General features: G+C 45.5%; 1 pseudogene; it reads left to right on the plus strand.

Moving 5' to 3' along the window:
* The first annotated feature begins 4040 nt into the window (after positions 1-4040).
* LOC129815572 (von Willebrand factor A domain-containing protein 1-like) lies at positions 4041-14645 on the plus strand (annotated as a pseudogene).
* Positions 14646-22320: the final 7675 nt, after the last annotated feature.

Here is a 22320-nt window from a genome sequence, read left to right on the forward strand (position 1 = left end):
ATGTACTGGGCCGTATGCACTACCCTCTGTAGTGCCTTGCGGTCGGAGGCCGAGCACTTGCCATACCAGGCAGTGATGCAACCAGTCAGGATGCTCTCGATGTTGCAGCTGTAGAACCTTTTGAGGATCTCAGGACCCATGCCAAATCTTATTAGTTTCCTGAGGGGGTAATAGGCTTTGCCGTGCCCTCTTCACGACTGTCTTGGTGTGTTTGGCCCATGATAGTTTGTTGTTGATGTGGACACCAAGGAACTTGAAGCTCTCAACCTGCTCCACTACAGCCCCGTCGATGAGAATGGGGGCGTGCTCGGTCCTCCTTTTCCTGTAGTCCACAATCATCTCCTTAGTCTTGGTTACGTTGAGGGGTAGGTTGTTATTCTGGCACCACCCAGCCAGGTCTCTGACCTCCTCCCTATAGGCAGTTTCGTCATTGTTGGTGATCAGGATTGTTGTGTCGTCTGCAAACTTAATGATGGTGTTGGAGTCGTGCCTGGCCATGCAGTCGTGGGTGAACAGGGAGTCCAGGAGGGGACTGAGCACGCACCCCTGGGGAGCTCCAGTGTTGAGGATCAGCGTGGCAGATGTGTTGCTTCCTACCCTCATCACCTGGGTGCGGCCCGTCAGGAAGTCCAGGATCCAGTTGCAGAGGGAGGTGTTTAGTCCCAGGATCCTTAGCTTAGCATTGAGCTTTGAGGGTACTATGGTGTTGAACGCTGAGCTGTAGTCAATGAATCACATTCTCACATAAGTGTTCCTTTAGTCCAGGTGGGAAAGGGCAGTGTGGAGTGCAATTGAGATTGCATCATCTGTGGATCTGCAAATTTCATAGAATTTTTGCAAACGAAAGCCACGATAAGGCCAAGTGTTTCAATGCATGCCACCGGAATGTCACTTTTAAAGGTAGAGTCAGTGATATGACCTAAATGCATTCGTAGACGTCTGTTCTGGTAATCAGAGGCCACATAACATGAGTTGGGCTAACACAAACAAAGTGGTGGGTTAACAGTATGACATAATGTTTAATGTATATCTGTTTCTTGAAAATATTTTTTTATGACATTCCCCCATTCATAACTATTGAAATTAAATATAATATACATGAAAAACATGCATGACAAATTGTGGACATTATTTTGAAATTGGAAATGCGGGACTTATTTTGGCATGACAAATCAACACTCTTATTTTGAAATCGTAAAATGACAGAATTTTATTTTGCCATAATAAATCAAGGTACAATTATTTTGAAATTGGAACTCATGTTACTTTTATTTGAATGACAAATTAAAGGACTCTTATTTTGATTTCAGAAATCGCATGACTAGTATTTTGGCATGACAAAGCAAGGGACTCTTATTTTGTAATTGGAAATGCAGGACTTTTATTTTATCATAGGCAAGAGACTCTTATTTTGAAATCGGGAAATCGCAGGACTTTTATTTTGGCAGGCCAAATCGAAGGACTCCTATTTTGAAAACAGTAATGCAAGACGTTCATTTTGGCATGACATATTGGGGGACTCTTATTTTGAAGTATGTTATCCAGTTCAGAGTTGCTGGATGTAACTGAGCTGGATGCTGGATGTAACTGAGCCGGATGCTGGATGTAACTCTGAGCTGGATGCTGGATGAAACTGTGCAAGATGCTGGACGTTACTTTGAGCTGGATGCAGAATAATGGATGTAACTCTGCCGGATGCTGTATGCTGGATGTAACTCTGAGCCAGATGCTGAATGTAACTCTGAGCCGGATGCTAGATGTAACTCTGAGCTGGATGCTGGATGAAACTGTGCAAGATGCTGGACGTTACTTTGAGCTGGATGCAGAATAATGGATGTAACTCTGCCGGATGCTGTATGCAACTCTGAGCCAGATGCTGAATGTAACTCTGAGCCGGATGCTAGATGTAACTCTGAGCCGAATGCTATACTGGATGTAACATCCAAAATCCAATTAATTTAAAAAATATTAATAATAATTCAAATTTAAACCTTTATTTAACCAGGTAGGCCAGTTGAGAACAAGTTCTCATTTACAACTGCGACCTGGCCAAGATAAAGCAAAGCAGTGCTACACAAACAACACAGAGTTACACATGGGATAAACAAATGTACAGTCAATAACACAATAGAAAAATCTATATACAGTGTGTGCAAATAAGTCTGATTAGGGAGGTAAGGCAATAAATAGGCCATAGTGGGGAAAAAAAATACAATTTAACAATTAAACACTGGAGTGATGGATGTGCAGAAGATGAATGTGCAAGTAGAGATACTGGGGTGCAAAGGAGCAAAAAAAAAAAAAACAATATGGGGATTAGATAGTTGGGTCGGCTATTTACAGATGGGCTATGTACAGGTGCAATGATCGGTAAGCTGCTCTGATAGCTGATGCTTAAAGTTAGTGAGGGAGATATAAGACTCCAGCTTCAGGGATTTTTGCAAATCGTTCCAGTCATTGGCAGCAGAGAACTGTAAGGATGACCAGTGAAATATACCTGCTGGAGCGCGTGCTACGGGTGGGTGCTGCTATGGTAACCAGTGAGCTGAGATAAGGCGGGGCTTTACCTAGCAAGGACATATGACCTGGAGCCAGTGGGTTTGCCGATGAATATGAAGCGAGGGCCAGCCAATGAGAGCATACAGGTCACAGTGGTGGGTAGTATATTGGGCTTTGGTGACAAAACGGATGGCACTGTGATAGACTGCATCCAATTTGCTGAGTAGAGTGCTGGAGGCTATTTTGTAAATGACATCGCTAAAGTCAAGGATCGGTAGGATAGTCAGTTTTACAAGGGTATGTTTGGCAGCATGAGTGAAGGAGGCTTTGTTGCGGGATAGGAAGCCGATTTTAGATTTAATTTTGGATTGGAGTTGCTTAATGTGAGTCTGGAAGGAGAGTTTACAGTCTAACCAGACACCTAGGTATTTGTATATGTCCACATATTCTAAGTCTGAACCGGGCTGGTGCGGGCAGCGATCGGTTGAAGAGCATGCATTTAGTTTTACTTGCATTTAAGAGCAGTTGGAGGCCACGGAAGGAGTGTTGTATGGTATTGAAACTCAGTGTCCAAAGAAGGGCCAGAAGTATACAGAATGGTGTCGTCTGCGTAGAGGTGGATCAGAGAATCACCAGCAGCAAGAGCGACATCATTGATGTATACAGAGAAAGGGTCGGCCTGAGAATTGAACCCTGTGGCAACCCCATAGAGACTGCCAGAGGTCCGGACAACAGGCCCTCCGATTTGACACACTGAACTCTATCTGAGAAGTAGTTGTTGAACCAGGCGAGGCAGTCATTTGAGATACCACGGCTGTTGAGTCTGCCAATAAGAATGTGGTGATTGACAGAGTCGAAAGCCTTGGCCAGGTCGATGAAGACGGTTGCACAGTATTGTCTCTTATCGATGGCGGTTATGATATCATTTAGGACCTTGAGAGTGGCTGAGGTGCACCCATGACCAGCTCGGAATATAGATTGCATTGCGAAGAAGGTACGGTGGGATTCGAAATGGTCGGTGATCTGTTTGTTAACTTGGCTTTCGAAGACTTTAGAAAGGCAGGGTAGGATAGATATAGGTCTGTAACTGTTCAGGTCTAGAGTGTCTCCCCCTTTGAAGAGGGGGATGACCGCGGCAGCTTTCCAATCTTTAGGGATCTCAGACGATACGAAAAGTTGCATATTCATTGTTACAGCCCCTACTATAATTATTGCAATGAGTAGTTTGCTGCCACTCCACCCTGTTAGCCTGCATTCTCTCAAGATGTGCCACCACACTGTTCCGCCCATCCCCGAGTAGAAAAACAAACCTATTCACTCAATAATACGAAATGCTCTGAGACCAGGTTGGTTCACTGAAGGGGGGTCCAAGTATGAGGGTAGAGTGCTGAATACCAGTGGTGTCAATAAAGTGTTAATCGCATTTGTGATAATGAGTTTGTTGACAATGTGACGTAGGCTACAGACGCAACCTGGATAATGTCCGAAACTGGGCCGAAAAACAACAAAAGTGATGCCAAAACCCTCTTGACTGTTGAGGGGAGAAGGCTTGAGAAAGGAAAACAGAAAGATAAGGGGGAGGAGAGGACTTAAAGATATTGGAGGGTGAGGAGGAAATTAAATAGAAGAAGCACTTTATCAGTTGATCTTGTGGAGAGGGGGGTAATGCATTCTGTGAAAGTGGGAGACTTGTGCCAGTGATAAAAGTTATGAAATTGGACTAAAATTGGAAAGAATTTAAATTGAGCAAACATTTTTGTATACGTTTTGACTGAGGTAGTGTGGATAAAGTCGTCTACGCTGTTTGTGTGTGTGTATACCAGAGCGCCCTTGTGTGGTTACCAGTTTGTGATGACTTTTCAGCCTTTCTAAGGAAGCAGGCTGTACAACAAAAAACGGACTTATCCCTTGGCGCATGAGAATCTCGAGGAAGTGTGAGAGGGAAGGAACTGTAATACAGTACAACAAAGCTATGGACAGTGACTTGGGAAGATCCCATTCAGGGTGCACTTGTTTGCTCTATTTCATCATAACGTATTGATCCAATTTATGATGGAGTGGCTTGGATTTTCCTGTTTGCTGCTCGGTGTGTTACTGTGGCCGAGCAGCACACAAAACGTTGTACTTGACACAGGTAAGTTTAGTCTACCTTATACAGGTGTGTCACGGTTAGAGAGATGGCTGTGTGCATATTTCACAAATACATTTCACAACGTTCCATTCTGCAGAGTTGAAGCTGGTAAAGTCGGGATCCTCAGTCACATCATTAGATAATCATTTGTTTTAGTTCTCTAACAATGAACTTCTTGGGATGTTAAACTATGTGCAGTAATATGTATCTGATCTATTAGTGATGTATAGCCTACATCCACAAGTAGTAACTGATTTACACTGTCTATTCTTTTGTCCTCATCATTGTATTATTGACAGAGTTGTCTATATGATTCATATTTTTTCAGTATGTTTGTTTGAGAGAGGAAGAGAGTTCCAGCTCTTGGGATTACAGTTGAAAGGGAGACAACAGAAGTTCTGTCTTCTATTGATATTAGTTGCTATCTTCAAGAAAAACCTTTGCCCTGCTGACCTTGGCCAGAATGTCTCTGGAAATCCGGAACATTTTGTTTTCCAAATGACAGTAACAAGCTGTAATGATAATGGTAGTGCCAAACTACTTAAAAGTAAACACTTGGATCTATGACTCAGGTGTCTTTTAAAAAGATCAAGCAAAGGCTTTGGATACATTTCTCTACAGGTCATAAAGGTGGGAACAAAGCTTAATTTAGTTTTGTGGCTATGTTTTAATGACATAAATAGAGAGGAAGAGGAATGCATCTCTCTCACATACACTCTCTCTCACCCACAAACACCTTCTCACTGTGGATCTCAGAGAGGGAAGAGAGCTGCATTCCTCTTCCTCTCCTCCTCTTAAGTGCCAGCGCAAACCCCCTTTCTCTCTTCTCTCTCCTTGTCCTTCTCTTTTCCCCCCAGTACTTACACACTCTGCCTTTCAATTTCTCCCTCTACAGTATTTACACACTTTAAGATATCATCTTTTTGTTGTTGAGATAATACTTTATTTCTCTTGCTGAATGCTGAATGCTGAATGTAAAAACTGTCTTGACTTACCCCACTCTCCCCTATGTAGATGGTTGAGAAAGAAAAGTGCTGTAAATTGTTCCTGAAAATAAAGAGATGATAAGGTCCAGTGACCATTATAATGTGCTCATCAAAGAGCATCTGCCCAGACTGTGGCTATTCTCTGCATATAATGTTGTCTCTTTCTCTGTGTATCTTTCACTCTCTCTCTGTTGTTTGGTTTCTCTCTCTCTGTCTCTCTCTTTATCTTTCACTCTGTTGTTTGGTCTCTCTCTCTCTGTTTCACTCTCTCTCTGTTGTTTGATCTCTCTCTCTCTCACACTCTCTCTCTCTCTGTTTCTCTCTCACTCTCTCTCTCTGTTTCTATCTCTCACTCTCTCTTTCTCTGTTGTTTGGTCTCTCTCTCTCACTCTCTCTCTGTTGTTTGGTCTCTTTCTGTCTCTCTCTTTATTTTTTGCTCTCTCTGTAATTTGGTTCATCTATATTTTACATAATTTTTCTTCCCCATCCTTTGTTTTTATATGTTTAATATCTCTCACTCCATTGACAGCCATCTTTCAACCCATACCTTTATTCATCTTTTAGCACTCTTGTCTCTTCATTCTTCTTTCCTCTCCTCTCTCTTGTCCTGTGTTCTATGGCTTGGATCCCATTATGTTTGAATAAAATGGCTTAAACGATCAAGGTTAATTTTAATGATCACACAAAGAACAGCAAATATTTCGATTTAGACATAGGAAGATTAGCAAAGTAAAGAACAACCATGGCAGGAAGTAAAACAAAGGCTAACAAAGAGCTTTTCATCGCATGTGTTTTTATGTTGCCTTGTGGAACATAAAATATACACTGCTCAAAAAAATAAAGGGAACACTTAAACAACACAATGTAACTCCAAGTCAATCACACTTCTGTGAAATCAAACTGTCCACTTAGGAAGCAACACTTATTGACAATAAAATGCACATGCTGTTGTGCAAATGGAATAGACAAAAGGTGGAAATTATAGGCAATTAGTAAGACACCCCCAAAAAAGGAATGGTTCTGCAGGTGGTGACCACACACCACTTCTCAGTTCCTATGCTTCCTGGCTGATGTTTTGGTCACTTTTGAATGCTGGCGGTGCTTTCACTCTAGTGGTAGCATGAGACGGAGTCTACAACCCACACAAGTGGCTCAGGTAGTGCAGCTCATCCAGGGTGGCACATCAATGCGAGCTGTGGCAAAAAGGTTTGCTGTGTCTGTCAGCGTAGTGTCCAGAGCATGGAGGCGCTACCAGGAGACAGGCCAGTACATCAGGAGACGTGGAGGAGGCCGTAGGAGGGCAACAACCCAGCAGCAGGACCGCTACCTCCGCCTTTGTGCAAGGAGGTGCACTGCCGGAGCCCTGCAAAATGACCTCCAGCAGGCCACAAATGTGCATGTGTCTGCTCAAACGGTCAGAAACAGACTCCATGAGGGTGGTATGAGGGCCCGACGTCCACAGGTGGGGGTTGTGCTTACAGCCCAACACCGTGCAGGACGATTGGCATTTGCCAGAGAACACCAAGATTGGCAAATTCCCCACTGGCGCCCTGTGCTCTTCACAGATGAAAGCAGGTTCACACTGAGCACATGAGCACATGTGACAGACGTGACAGAGTCTGGAGACGCCGTGGAGAACGTTCTGCTGCCTGCAACATCCTCCAGCATGACCGGTTTGGCGGTGGGTCAGTCATGGTGTGGGGTGGCATTTCTTTGTGGGGCCGCACAGCCCTCCATGTGCTCGCCAGAGGTAGCCTGACTGCCATTAGGTACCGAGATGAGATCCTCAGACCCCTTGTGAGACCATATGCTGACACATGCACATTTGTGGCCTGCTGGAGGTCATTTTGCAGGGCTCCGGCAGTGCACCTCCTTGCACAAAGGCGGGGGTAGCGGTCCTGTTGCTGGGTTGTTGCCCTCCTACGGCCTCCTCCACGTCTCCTGATGTACTGGCCTGTCTCCTGGTAGCGCCTCCATGCTCTGGACACTACGCTGACAGACACAGCAAACCTTTTTGCCACAGCTCGCATTGATGTGCCATCATGGATGAACTGCACTACCTGAGCCATTTGTGTGGGTTGTAGACTTCGTCTCATGCTACCACTAGAGTGAAAGCACCGCCAACATTCAAAAGTGACCAAAACATCAGCCAGGAAGCATAGGAACTGAGAAGTGGTCTGTGGTCACCACCTGCAGAACCATTCCTTTATTGGGGGTGTCTTACTAATTGCCTATAATTTCCACCTTTTCTCTATTCCATTTGCACAACAGCATGTGCATTTTATTGTCAATCAGTGTTGCTTCCTAAATGGACAGTTTGATTTCACAGAAGTGTGATTGACTTGGAGTTACATTGTGTTGTTTAAGTGTTCCCTTTATTTTTTTGAGCAGTGTATATATGGTGAATAACTTCAGTTCTCTCTCTCTCTCTCTCTCTCTCTCTCTCTCTCTCTCTCCTCTCCTCTCCTCTCTCTCTCCTCTCTCTCCTCTCTCTCTCCTCCCTCTCTCTCCTCTCTCTCTCTCCTCTCTCTCTCTCTCTCTCCTCTCTCTCATCTCTCTCTCTCTCTCTCTCCTCTCTCTCTCTCTCTCTCTCTCTCTCTCTCTCTCTCTCTCTCTCTCTCTCTCTCTCTCTCTCTCTCTCTCTCTCTCTCTCTCTCTCTCTCTCTCTCTCTCTCTCTCTCTCTCTCTCTCTCTCTCTCTCTCTCTCTCTCTCTCTCAGCTCTGAACTGTTGTGAGGGGGACATCCTGCTCCTGTTGGATTCTTCAGGAAGTGTGTCATCCTACGAGTTCACTCACCTGCTGCACTTCCTGTCCGAGCTGCTCCTCCCCTTCTCTCTGGGGCGAGGCCAGGTGAGGGCGGGGCTGCTGCAGGTGGGCACTGAGCCACACCTGGAGTTTGGTCTGGACGCCCACAGCACCCAGCCTGGCCTGCAGGGGGCACTGAGGAGGACGATGCAGCTCCAGGGGGACACCAACACAGAGGCTGCCCTCAGACTGGCCCAGGGGCTGCTAGCCAGAGCTGGGGCTGGGGATGAGTTGGAGCTCCCCAAAGTGCTGGTGTGGCTAACGGATGGGGTACAGCTGGGCATGGTGGATGGACCAATGGCAGAGCTGAGAAAGGCAGGTGTGTCTCTGTTGGCTGTCTCTACGGGACACGGGCACTACCAGGTGCTGCAGAGGGTGGTGACCCCGCCCATCGAGTCCCACCTGTACTTTGTGGACATCGATGACATCAGTATCATCCCAGAGGACCTGAGGGAGGCCATCATTGGTGTGTGGGGCAGGGGTGAGGGAGGGGGGTAGTGACTCACAAAGACAGAGGACATAGATGACAGTATATGAAATGTCATTTTTTGCCCTTCAAACTGCACAGACTTGTATAAAAAAGTTCAGAGCATACATTTTTCACTTTGAACATCACAGCAGAGGTGGGACTGTGCTGCTTGACTATAATTGAGTTGCCAGACTCAAGTATTTATAGACAGAACTGTGATTGCAGATGAAATCCTCTGTAGTGTAAATGCAAACTCTACCCCACTGAGTTGTATCCCCTTCCCCCTCTCTCTCTCTCTCAGAGCTGATCCGTGTTGAGCGCCTGAGGGTGGTACAGGTGTCCTCCCACAGTGCCGTGCTGCAGTGGCATCCTGTACTCGGATCCAACACAGATTTCTACAGCTTTTTCCGCTACAGCTCTGTTCTGCCAGGTGGTGGGGAGGGTCTGCCTAACGGCGGGGCCAGCAGTGGGGGGCAGTACCACAGACGGACCCTCCCCGGGGACGCCAGCTGGGTGGAGCTGAGGGGCCTGCAGCCAGACACCATCTACACTGCCACCCTCACCCCTAACTCCCAGTCCAACCATGATTACCTCAACACTCTCAGTGTCACCTTCACTACACAACCCGGTCAGAGGGGGGAGGGAAGGAGATGGGGAAGGAGGGAGGGAGAGGGGGATGAGAGTTCAGTGATGTGGTAGATAAATGAAATGAGCAGATAGTATAATAGAAAATCAACACAACCAGAATATATTTTTACATTATTAAACACATTTTTGTGGATAATAATATTCTCTTTTGTGTCATCCCATCCTCTCCCTCTCCTATCCTCCAACCTAGAGGTGTTGAGCCCAGCGGTGGTCACAGTGGCAGACTCAGGTCCTGACAGAGTGCGAGTGAGCTGGGGTCCTTTGCAAACTGAGCATGTCCAGCGGTACCAGATAGAGTATGGAGCTCTACCCAGTGGGCAGGTCCACACGGTTAGGCTACATGGACATCAGAATTCCACTCTGCTCACTGGTCTAGAGCCAGACACACAGTACCTAGTTACTGTCAGCGCCCTGTACTCCACAGGCAAAGAGAAGGCCATGTCTGTCAAGGCCTGCACTCAGGAGGGTAAGATGTGTGTTGGTGTGTTTCTATTGATTTAGGGACAATTCGACATTTACTGGGTTAGGGGGGCTGTTCCAAAATAGCGGAGGGTTGTATAGATTTTTTTCATTGCTCTGGGGAGTGTGTTTTCTTTATTGGGAACAGGGGAGGGTAGTGCGTTTTTTCCCTGATTTACAATTTCCACTATGCAGGTTTTACGATATGTATTCCATATAGCCAAATGTCCTCATCTGCTTACTTGCTTCTTCCCTATCAAGGTGCTTTGGTACTTCCCTTATGCACTACACTTCTCCATGTGATTACTATACCACAGATCAATATACTGTAGTCTACCAGTCAACTATCTATCCTGCCCTCTATTCATACTGACAATAGTGGTAGTTGGATCATTTATCCAGATCTGCAATAGGTTAACTAGCAATCATACCACACATAAAATCATTCAAATATGCACACATTTTCTAAATAAATCCACAAGATATAGAGGAATAACTGATTGGCAGCAGAGAGGCCAGGTGCATCATTGCACATGAAAGAACAGTGAAAACATGCAGCTCAAAAAGCTCCCCCATTGATCTTGTTAAGGGACAATACAATGATCCTACCTAGACTAGCTTTCAACACCATAATCCAATGAACAATTGAGTGCAATTCTACTCCAGGCTGTAAACTGCAGTGAAAATGTCATTTGAATAATGGTGCAAAAGTCATTCCATTCATTCCATCAAGATCAGCTGTGGGTCTACTCTGGACAGATTCTAGATAGGCACAGGAGCATGCCAGTCTGGTTGTATTTTTACTTGTGATACTGATGCGCTGTCTGTTGCCGATCATCATTCTCTCATTCTCCCATGTCGTCCACATAGGCCTATATGCGCCCAGCAGGCCCAGTTATTCAGGAAAGCTTAACATATTCTGGCTCCTTTCCGATCCAAGTGGCTATTCCTTGACCTAGAACCTGACACTTCAAAATTGCCTAAATATTTGTCATTTAATATGTAAAATGTATTACCTTTTTTATGTGTGGCATTAACACAACTACTCACAATGTTTTCATCTGATTAGGCTACCTGCGCACGTTCATTCACTCCACTCTAATATAATTCCACCATCCAAACTGCGCAATGGCCATTTGATTCATGGAAAGTGACAACTGTTACAAAACAACAAAATTACATTCAAACCAAGCCTTCGATACTGAGTAGGGATACTGAGTAGGGGTACTGAGTAGGGGTACCGAGTAGGGGTATCGAGTAGGGGTATCGAGTAGGGATACCGAGTAGGGGTACCGAGTAGGGGTACCGAGTAGGGGTACCGAGTAGGGGTATCGAGTAGGGATACCGAGTAGGGATACCGAGTAGGGGTACCGAGTAGGGGTATCGAGTAGGGGTATCGAGTAGGGATACCGAGTAGGGGTACCGAGTAGGGGTACCGAGTAGGGGTACCGAGTAGTGATACCGAGTAGTGGTACCGAGTAGGGGTACCGAGTAGGGATACCGAGTAGGGGTACCGAGTAGGGGTACCGAGTAGTGATACCGAGTAGTGGTACCGAGTAGGGGTACCGAGTAGGGATACCGAGTAGTGATACCGAGTAGAGGTACCGAGTAGTGATACCGAGTAGGGGTACCGAGTAGGGGTACCGAGTAGGGGTATCGAGTAGGGATACTGAGTAGGGATACTGAGTAGGGGTATCGAGTAGGGATACCGAGTAGGGGTACCGAGTAGGGGTACCGAGTAGGGGTACCGAGTAGTGATACCGAGTAGTGGTACCGAGTAGGGGTACCGAGTAGGGATACCGAGTAGTGATACCGAGTAGAGGTACCGAGTAGTGATACTGAGTAGGGGTACTGAGTAGGGGTACTGAGTAGGGGTACTGAGTAGGGATACTGAGTAGGGATACTGAGTAGGGGTACTGAGTAGGGGTACTGAGTAGGGATACTGAGTAAGGATACTGAGTAGGGATACTGAGTAGGGATACTGAGTAGGGGTACTGAGTAGAGGTACTGAGTAGGGGTACTGAGTAGGGGTACTGAGTAGAGGTACTGAGTAGAGGTACTGAGTAGGGGTACTGAGTAGTGATACTGAGTAGGGGTACTGAGTAGGGGTACTGAGTAGTGATACTGAGTAGGGGTACTGAGTAGGGGTACTCAGTAGGGATACTCAGTAGGGATACTGAGTAGGGGTACTGAGTAGAGGTACTGAGTAGAGGTACTGAGTAGGGGTACTGAGTAGGGGTACTGAGTAAGGAGGGATGTATTTTCTGTTTTTCAAGATTGTCATACTCTAATTGATTGTGGTGTTGAAAATACAAACCATGATGATAAGTGCTCGAAGTCAGAAATTGGTATGCAGTTACGCGTTGCTTATTGGTTGTGTGTGATGCATTGGCAAAGAAACCTGTTGGTGGAAAATTTGGACATTTCTGGACATTTCTAAATGTCCCTTATACTTCTGCTGTCTTTCCTTAATATAAAATGTTTCCCTCTCAGCAACAATATTGTATTTGTGCTCAATGGTTCCCAACCTTTTTCGGTAACTGTACCACCAAGTACATTTTGCTCTGCCCGGATTTCCCAATAAGTACCCCCCTCATGTGCATTTTACCAGTAAGTCTATGGTCTCATGAGTCTTCTCAAGTATCCCCTTTTGATAGGCCAAGTACCCCCAGGGGTCCCAGTACCCCTGGTTGGGAAACACTGTGTTAATGAATGCTTGTTAAATGGTATTGACATTTAAATGTCATGAAACCCTTTACTTATCCTGACATACTGTACATTCATCCTACAGTCATTTATAAGGAGTACATGCCTCCCAAGTTTACCTGTAGGCTTTGCCCCTCTCGTTTTTCATTCTGTGATTTATGGCTTTTAGAACAGAACACACACACTAGCCTGTCCTCTATCTGTGTGTCTCAGTGCTGCCTGCCCTGGCTGACCTCCAGCTGACCCCAGTGGGGCGTGATGCGGTGCAGGTCCGGTGGTGGGGCCACAATGAGGGGCTGAGGGGGTACTGGCTCAACTGGAAGAGGGGTGAGACCCAGAGCCCCTCCCGCCCTGCATTCTCCTGCCTATACCTGCCCCCTGGCTCCCTGTCCACGCTGCTCACACAACTGGCCCCCAGCAGCCGAGTGTGTGTGTCCCCTGTCTACCGCATGGCCCGGGGAGAGGGGCTCTGCTGCACCACACGCACACAAACAGGTCTGATACTGCGCACACACATACCAGGGTTGGGCTCAATTCAGAATTTTGGAATTGATTCCCATTCAACTCATCAGTTACATTTCAATTAAATTGGCCACACTCCACAGGATGTAGAAATTGAATTTGAGTGACAGGAAGTAGAATTTAACTCAGTGCTATTCAAAGACATTCCACTGTCATAGAACATGAGAGTGTCATTAAATCTAAAGAGTGTGCAAAGCTGTCATCAAGGCAAAGGGTGGCTACTTTGAAGAATCTCAAATGTAACATTTTGATTTGTTTAACACTTTTCTGGTTACTACATGATTCAATATGTGTTATTTCGTAGTTTTGATGTCTTCACTACCATTTTACAATGTAGAAAATAGTAAAAAACTAAGAAAAACCCTGGAATGAGTAGATGTGTCCAAACGTTTGACTGGTACTGTAAGTATTCAGACCCTTTGCTATGAGACTCAAAATTGAGCACAGGTGTGTCCTGTTTCCATTGATCATCCTTGAGATGTTTCTACAACTTGATTGGAGTCCACCTGTTGTAAATTCCATGGATTGGACATGTTTTGGAAAGACACACACCTGTCTATATAAGGTCCCACAGTTGACAGTGCTTGTCAAAGCAATATCCAAGCCATGAGGTCTAAGGAATTGTCCGTAGAGCTCCAAGACAGGATTGTGTCGAGGCACAGATCTGGGAAGGGCACTAAAACATTTCTGCAGCATTGAAAGTCCCAAAGAACACAGTGGCCTCCATTATTCTTAAATGGAAGAAGTTTGAAACCACCAAGACTCTTCCTAGAGCTGGCCGCTTGGCCAAACTGAGCAATCAGGGGAGAAGGGCCTTGGTCAGGGTGACCAAGAACCCGATGGTCACTCTGACAGAGCTCCAGAAGGACAACCATCTCTGCAGCACTCCACCAATCAGGCCTATACTCGGTACCGGTAACCCCTGTATACAGCCTCGTTATTGTTATTTTATTGAGTTTTTTTTTTTTTACTTTAGTTTATTTGGTAAATATTTAAATATTTTCTTAACTCTTCTTGAACTGCACTGTTGGTTAAGGGCTTGTAAATAAGCATTTCACGGTAAGGTCTACACTTGTTGTATTCGGCGCATGTGACAAATAAAGTTTAATTTGATATTTCACTTTTTTATGGATTAGCAAACGTTTCTAAAACCCTGTTTTGCTTTGTCATTATGGATATTGTGTGTAGATTGATGAGGTGGAAAAATTATTTAATACATTTTAAAATAAGGTTGTAATGTAACAAAATGTGGAAAAAGTCAAGGGGTCTGAATATTTTCTGAATGTACTGTAATGAATTATGCTAAATGAGGCAAATATAACTTGTCTGTGTATCGCCGTATATAAGACAACTGTTGGGACTCACCAGAGCTTCTGACAGATGTTCACTATGGTGCATTACGTTTGTTGGAACATCTCCAGCTCACTGATAATAAACAATGATTAATTTAAGATTGACTTTGAGTGTCTCTGTGTAAGAATTACCACGACAGAAGATTATGCCGTCATGTCATAAGGACATGTTCTGGGTCAGCTGGGTCAAGATAAAGTTGTAGCTTCACCATATAGGTGATGTGATCCAAATGGATGGATTCCATTTCTCTGATTCCAATTCGAAGGATAGCCACTGACAGGGAGAGGTGAATAAGGGTGAAAAGGAGGGGTGGATGGAGGGGAAAAAGAAGACAACAGCATATTTTTTATCTCCCATCATCCATGTCACATAGGCATTTCTGGAGGAAGAAAAAAGATACAGCATATACACTTCATGAATAAAAGGTGAAAATGTACTTTCTCACACATTTTTCAGTTTTAGATTTCTCCCATAATGCAATCAACATGTGAGCCTAGCTCTTGTGAACTTGCTTCTGAAGAGCACCATCTAGTGGGATACATATTTTACCACAGGTTGTGACAATCAGGCCTATGTTAAACTTTTTAGATTTTTTTTCTCTGCTGCACTGTATGCACAGTACACCCCTAAGTGTGAATATAATGCAAAAAAATGCAGGGAAAGCTATTTTTTTTAAATGACGTCATAATTTCCTCAATCAAAGTTTTTACTGACAGATGCCCCCATTTAAATAGCATATCATTATAGAATATGCATATCATGCATCCTCCAATTGCAACGTCTGCCTATGCCCACACATGCGTTTACACAGGCAGCCCAACTCTGATCTGTTTTTTCACTAATTGGTCTTTTGACCAATCAGATCAGCTTTGAAAAATATCTGATGTGATTGGTCAAAAGACCAATTAGTGGAAAAAATATCAGAATTTGGCTTCTTGTGTAAATGCAACCATTATGTCTCTAGAAAATGTTCTATTTTTAATACCCTCAAACACCAAGTTAGGCATAAGCTACCTAATTTCAAAATAGGCCATCAAAATAGGCCATCGAAATAGGCCCAAATAGGCCATGATAATTCTTCACATTTTACCTGTGAAACCCCAAACTGCATGTCATTGATTGATCTCAATCAGTTTCACGGGAATATGCATTTTATGCATCTTCTTGAATTACTGTTTCATGAGCAAATTACAGCAGATGGTGTTAACAAACATTTAACCTTTCTTATATTTTGTTTTAATCAAAGCATATATCCTGCTTAGTGGCTCGCTCTGTTGAGTTTTGGAGCATGATAATTTTTTCAGCTTCAGCTTCAGCTAACCATCCTAAAATCTCATTAGAAATGAGATGTTTTGGTATAACAGTAACGTTATAGGTCCCTATGGTATTATATTTGGTTCTGTTATGTAAAATGCAAATAAGTAATTACACAAACACACCTACAGTACACTCCTCTCCTTAAAACCCCTTCCCCTGCCTGCCACGTATTCACTCCCACACCAATTGTTTTTGACATATCTAGGCCTGTATCATAGTAGCATTGCTGATCTAGAATTACTGATCAGGTCCCCCTTGTCTATGTAATTAGCAAATTCAGCACTGTTCAGCACTGAGGAGGGGTCACCTGATTGAGTTATCATTATGGAAAAAGGCCCATTTAATGAATACTTTAGTATCACTATGCTTTCTTTATGGTTATATTGCGTTTTAATCACCCACCGACTAGATGTCAAATCCTTGCTTCCTTCGTCCATGTTTCCTCCAATCCTCGCCTCTCTTTCAAAGCACATCGGAGGAGGAGGCCCCAGGGCAAGGAACTTTCAATACTCCCCTCCAATGTGCTTTGGGAGGGCGGTGAGGTGTAAAGTAAACAGATACAGAGAATGCATGGATTTGGCAGCTAGTCAATTTTTAGACAATGCCTGAGTGAGTGAGTGAGTAGCCGTGATACCCAGGTCCTGTCCAGACACAACCCGTAGCCTGAAATAAATTGATGGGTGGTGACATAGTGAGTAGGCTTGGGTGGTATCCAGATTTTCATACTGTCATACCATCCTTCTCTCATCCCGGGATTTACGGTATTACTGGCATAGCACACAATGGGGCACTAAAAACACAAGAAAAGCTGTTCAACTGTTCTGCCTGCGGCTATGAAACCCTGACCTGTTCACCGGACGTGCTACCTGTCCCAGACCTGCTATTTTCAACTCCCTAGAGACAGCAGGAGCGGTAGAGACACTCTGAATGATCGGCTATGAAAAGCCAACTGACATTTACTCTTGAGGTGCTGACCTGCTGCACCCTCGACAACCACTGTGATTATTATTATTTGACCCTGCTGGTCATCTATGAACATTTGAACATCTTGGCCTTGTTCTGTTATAATCTCTACCCGGCACAGCCAGAAGAGGACTGGCCACCCCTCATAGACTGGTTCCTCTCTAGGTTTCTTCCTAGGTTCTGGACTTTCTAGGGAGTTTTTCCTAGCCACCATGCTTCTACACCTGCATTGCTTGCTCTTTGGGATTTTAGGCTGAGTTTCTGTACAGCACTTTGAGATATCAGCTGATGTAAGAAGGGCTTTAAAGATACATTTAATTTAGATTTTATTAACAGAATGCTAACAAAATTTGCATAAACTAATAGCTAAATCACATAGACGCTGTTAGCTAAATGCTAACATGTGAAAATGAACAAGCGAATTTCAAATCCAGCTCAAAAAGTAGTACAAGCATATACAGGAGTGGACATTTATAAGCGAAAATTAACAAGAGAAATTTCGCAAATGAACCAAGTTGTGATGCATGCTTTTCTGAAGGAAAACCAGCATGTGTACATCAGTAGTGGTCGCTGACATTTAAGATGAGGGAGGACGATTTTATTTTTTCATCAGTATGTCCTTATTTCTATTACAGCATATTGGATGATGGTCATTCATATTCCATTCACCCAGTTCAATATAACTATCAGGTTTGAAGGTAAGACCCAGATGCAGACTGTGTCGGAGTAACAATGTTTATTACAGCAACAAGGCAGGCAAACGACAGGTCAAGGCAAGGGTCAAAACCAGGAGGGCGAGAAAAAGAGAGACTGGGGAAAACCAGGAGTGGAGACAAAAATACGCTGGTTGACTTGACAAACAAGACGAACTAGCAACAGACAAACAGAGAACACTGGTATAAATACACAGGGGATCATGGGGAAGATGGGCGACACCTGGAGGGGGGTGGAGACAATCACAAAGACTGGTGAATCAGATCAGGGTCTGACAATAACAGTGATAGGTTTAGGCTACTACATGATACAAAAATGTTCAATACCGCCTTGCAAACTCGTGCCTGCATCCAACTGATCTATGGTGTAAACATTAGTCCAACAGTTGCAAACAAGAGTTTCCATTGGACAAATTCAGGTATGTTTATCCCCGTTTCGTTCCGTTTAAGAAACGTTTTTCAACAGAATTGGTGGAATCAATACATCTCTGATCACCCGTAAACACAGTTCACTTTCATAACACCCAAATTGTATTCCTTCTCACATCTATGCGCTCTCCACCTCTCACCTTTTCCCTTTGAATTTGGACTTTAATGCACAACATATCAGCTGTATGTGACCAGGCGAAAAAATCTTTCCAAGCCAAACCATATCATAACCGCTACACACAGCCTACATCGTTGTCACCATATTAGCTAAGGTAACATCATAGTCAAGATACCTAATAATTCTAACTAATGCGCTAGTAAACCTGCTACAATCATGCAGCAACGTTACAGTCCACAGTCAGTAAGCAATTTAGCACTTACACCAGCAGGCCCCAGTGGTAATGAATTTGTAAACCAAAAGCTTACTTTGACTTGGAAGAGTTCCAGTGTTGTGTTGCATATTCATAGCCAGCTAGCTGACATAGCATTCCATAGTGTCTGAGTAGGCTAAACTGGGTAGCTGCATTTGCTAGCTAAGTAAGTGAAACTGAAAGGGGAAAAATGACAAAATCTCTCTCTCTATCTATCTCTCTCTTGCTTCTTCTTCATTTTGGAAGAAATTAATTTGTTCAAAACTGTTCAGCTATTTTCTTTCTCTCTCTTTGAGTCAACTACTCACCACATTGTATGCATTGCAGTGCTAGCTAGCTGTAGCTTATGCTTTCAGATTCATTCTCTGATCCTTTGACTGTGTGGACAACATGTCAGTTCATGCTGCAAGAGCTCTGATAGGTTGGAGTACGTCCTCCAGAAGTTGTAAAACTTACTTTCTAAGCCATGGAAGGAAGGGGGTGAGCACCATAAGCCTCCTAGGTTTTGTATTGAAGTCAATGTACCCAGAGGAGGACAGAAGCTAGCTGTTGTCCGGCTACACCACTGTGCTACCCTACAGAGTGCTGTTGAGGCTACTGTAGACCTTCCTTGCAAAAAAGTGTTTTATTCAATTATTTGTTACTTGAATATATTTTGTCTAGTTTTATCTAAAAATGATAACTGAGGAGGACTTTCACTGAGGAGGATGATCCTCCCCTTCCCCCTCTGAGGAGCCTCCAATGGTGTACATGGAGCAGAGGGGAGAAGAACGGAGGAGAAAAAAACGCTAGTAGGAAGCACAGGGAAAAAATGGCAACTGTACAGATAACTCATCCAGAGCTATTTGACTTCTGGCAGAAGGCCATTATAAAATATCTGATGGCAAACATTTAGTAGTGAATTGCATACAAGTGTAACTTCATCACCTCATGTGCGCCACACAACAGAGACTAGATAGATATAGAACGCTATGAACTCCACAGCTCCCACTTTCTCCATTGTGCTATTTATACTGAATTAAAATATAAACGCAATATGTAACGTGTTGGTCCCATGTTAGTGAGCTGAAATATAAGATTCCAGAAATGTTCCATATGCACAAAAAGCTTATTACTCTGTCACGTTCGTCATAAGGAATGGACCAAGGTGCAGCGTGCGTAGAGTTCCACATATTTTAAGAAATAGAAACTCACCAAACAAAACAAACAAGCACAAACGAAACGTGATGTCTTGGACTTACTCACAGGCAGCTACACAAACACAAGATCCCACAAAGCAAAAAGGGGAAATGGCTGCCTAAATATGATCCCCAATCAGAGACAACGATAAACTGCTGCCTATGATTGGGATCATAACAGGCCAAGATCGACATATAAAACGCCTAGATGACCCACCCTAAATCACACCCCGACCTAGCCGACATAGAGAATAAAAGCTCTCTATGGTCAGGGCGTGACAGTACCCCCTCCCCACCCCCCCGCAAAGGTGCGGACTCCGGCCGCAAAACCTGACTCAATAGGGGAGGGTCCATGGGGGGATCTACCGTCAGGGGTGGCTCCGGTGCGAAGTACCCATTCCGCTCATGGACACGTCATCGGAGGAATCGGACCGTGGCTCATCGCCGGAAGAACCGGACCATGGGTCGTCGCCAGAGGAACCGGACCGTGAATCATCGCCGGACGCTCCGGACCGTGGATCGTCGCCGGAGGAACCGGACCGTAGATCGTCGCCGGAGGAACCGGACCGTAGATCGTTGCCGGGGACTCCGGACTGTAGATTGTCGCCGGAGGCTCCGGACTGGGAACCCTCGCAGGAGGCTCCGGACTGGGAACCCCCGCTGGAGGTTCTGGACCGCAGACCATCGCTGGAGGCTCCGGACCGCAGACCGTCGCTGGAGGCTCCGAACCGCAGACCGTCGCTGGAGGCTCCGGACCGCAGACCGTCGCTGGAGGCTCCGGACCGCAGACCGTCCTAGGAGGCTCCGGACCGCAGACCGTCCTAGGAGGCTCCGGACCGCAGACCGTCCTAGGAGGGTCCGGACCGCAGACCGTCCTAGGAGGCTCCGGACCGCAGACCGTCGCAGGAGGCTGCGGACCGCAGACCGTCGCAGGAGGCTCTGGACCGCAGACCGTCGCAGGATGCTCCGGACCGCAGAGCGTCGCAGGATGCTACGGACCGCAGACCGTTGCTGGATGCTCCAGACCGCTCTGGACTGGGAACTGTCACCAGAAGCTCTGGACTGGGAACTGTCGCCGGAAGCTCTGGCCGGGAACTGTCGCCGGAAGCTCTGGACTGGGAACTGTCGCCGGAAGCTCTGGCCAGGAACTGTTGCCGGAAGCTCTGGACTGGGGAGGCGCACTGGAGGCCTGATGCGTGGTACCGGTACAGGTGGCACCGGGCTGATGACACGCACCTCAGGGCGAGTGCGGAGAGGAGGCACAGGACGTACTGGACTGTGGAGGCGCACTTCAGGGAGAGTGCGAGGAGGAGACACAGGACATACCAGACTGGGGAGGCGCACTGGAGCCCAGAAGCGTGGAGCCAGCCCAGGTTGCACCAGACTGCTAACCGGATCCTCTGGTCGGATGTTGAGCAGAACACACTTGCACAATATCTCTCTCATCTCTCTCTCTCCTAACTTCTCCAATGCCTCCCTGACAGTCTCTGGCACTTCAAAGCGAGTGCAGGAAGCAGGCACTGGACGTACCGGACTGGGGAGGCGCACTGGAGTCCAGATGCGTGGAGCTGGCCCAGGTTTCACCAGACCGATGACACGCTCCTCCAAATGCCTGCGTTGCCGCATGCTCCTAGCCAACTCCATTCTCCGGTATCCCTCCTCACACTGTTCCATCGACTCCCAGGCGGGCTCTGGTACTCTCCTTGGGTCGACCGACCACCTCTCTATCTCCTCCCAGATAGTCTCTGGCTCTTCCCTCTGCTCAGCCGCCAGCTCCATGTGCCCCCCCCCCCCCCAAAAATAATCTTGCGGCTTCTGTGGCCGCGGTCCCCGGCGTCTTCGCTGTCCTTCTTGCGTCCTCTGCGACTCCTGCCAAGGAAGGGTGTCCTGTCCTTCCATGATTTCTTCCCAGGTCCAACTTATTTTTTCCATCGTTGCACGCTGCTTGGTCCTTTTTTGGTGGGATATTCTGTCACGATCTTGGAAATGAGAGGACCAAGGCGCAGCGTGAGTATAGTTCCACATATTTATTTAAGTGAAACTAACAAAACAAAATAACAAAACTTACAAAGACCGTGAGGACATAGTGCCCAAATACACTAACAATCAATATCCCACAAAACACAGGTGGGAAAATAGCTACCTAAATATGATCCCCAATCAGAGACAACGATAAACAGCTGCCTCTAATTGGGAACCATATTAGCACCAACATAGAAATATATATACTAGATCACCCCCTAGTCACGCCCTGACTTTCTACACCATAGAGAACCAAGGGCTCTCTATGGTCAGGGCGTGACATCAGGTTCCGTATTGGCTATGTACACGAGGCAAAGAGGTTGCCCATCAACCGGCGACGTCACTTGCTCTGAGACAGAAGTAGTGGTTCCCCTTGTGTTGTAAGGGCTGTGGCTTTTCTGGAAAGAGAGGTAACGATGCTACATGGGTGACTGTGTTCAGAGGTTCCATGGTTCGAGCCCAGGTTCGAGCAAGGAGAAGGAGCAATACGTTTACACATGCATGTTTACGTATGGGTGGTCCTAGGAATTGAACCCACTATCCACAAGGTTATAGATGCTTTGTGAAGTCTCAATTCAATATGATTCATAAAGCCTTAATTAAGTGGTGTTAATGTCACCCTTTATAAAGTATAAGTGTCATATTTTACACAGTGGGTTATGTTACAATTGACATTGGTAGTTTTGTCACAGTTATTTTTTATAATGTTTTATTTATTTTACCTTTATTTAACTAGGCAAGTCAGTTAA

The sequence above is a fragment of the Salvelinus fontinalis genome, chromosome 18 (genome assembly GCF_029448725.1).
Source record: "Salvelinus fontinalis isolate EN_2023a chromosome 18, ASM2944872v1, whole genome shotgun sequence".
Taxonomy (NCBI): domain Eukaryota; kingdom Metazoa; phylum Chordata; class Actinopteri; order Salmoniformes; family Salmonidae; genus Salvelinus; species Salvelinus fontinalis.